This window comes from Austrofundulus limnaeus, unplaced genomic scaffold, assembly GCF_001266775.1.
Source record: "Austrofundulus limnaeus strain Quisiro unplaced genomic scaffold, Austrofundulus_limnaeus-1.0 Scaffold865, whole genome shotgun sequence".
NCBI classification, from domain to species: Eukaryota; Metazoa; Chordata; class Actinopteri; order Cyprinodontiformes; family Rivulidae; genus Austrofundulus; species Austrofundulus limnaeus.
Window position 1 is genome coordinate 151,959 of NW_013953267.1, and position 911 is coordinate 152,869.

Below are 911 nucleotides of genomic sequence, written 5' to 3' on the forward strand. Positions count from 1 at the left end.
ACAGTCCTGTCAATCAAACATACTATGCAGACAATGAAGGAAACACAAGGCATCTTTATAAGTGTTGACTTTAGCAAGGCTTTTGACAGGGTCGAGCATAATTTTCTTAGGTCAGTCTTGGAAAAATATGGTTTTGGTCAGGCCTTTATTGGTAAATTTCAATTACTGTACGCTAATTCTAAAAGTCATGGTAAATGTAAATGTAAATGTAAAAATGTAAAAGTCATGGTAAATGTAAATGTAAATGTAAATGTAATGGCCATCTCAAGGACTTTGTCCCTTTACACAGGTCAATCAGACAGGGATGTCCCCTATCCTCCATGCTCTACAGCTTAGTAGCCGAGCCTCTTGCGATCCTTATAAAGCAGGATGACAACATCAAGGGGATAGAATCACCAAAAGGAAATCCTAACAAAATCTTTCAATTTGCGGATGACACCACCATCACAGTCACAGATGAAAACAGCATAGATTTAGCACTAATGCACCTGCAGGCTTATGGGGAAGCATCTGGGGCAAAAATCAATAAATCTAAATCAGTTATCATGTATTGTGGTGGAGTAGGGCGAATGCCGGGAAGGTGGGAGTTTACTGAAGCACAGGATATGGTCAAGGTCCTGGGCGTGCACCTCGACAAGCGGTGGAGGAAGGTAAGAGACGAGACCTGGAGAAAAGTGGTGGCAAATGTACAGAAACATTTAAACATGTGGAAGCAGAGAAACTTAACCATCAGAGGCAAAGTAGTCATTGTCAACAGTCTCGTTGTTTCAAAACTTATCTATCCTCTCAGTGTTTTAGATTTACCTAGTACTGTATTGAGTGTTCTTAACAATGAAATCACTACTTTCATATGGAAGAGCAAGAGGAATTTAGTTGCTCACAAAACTATGATCGCCCCGTTTAACCAAGGG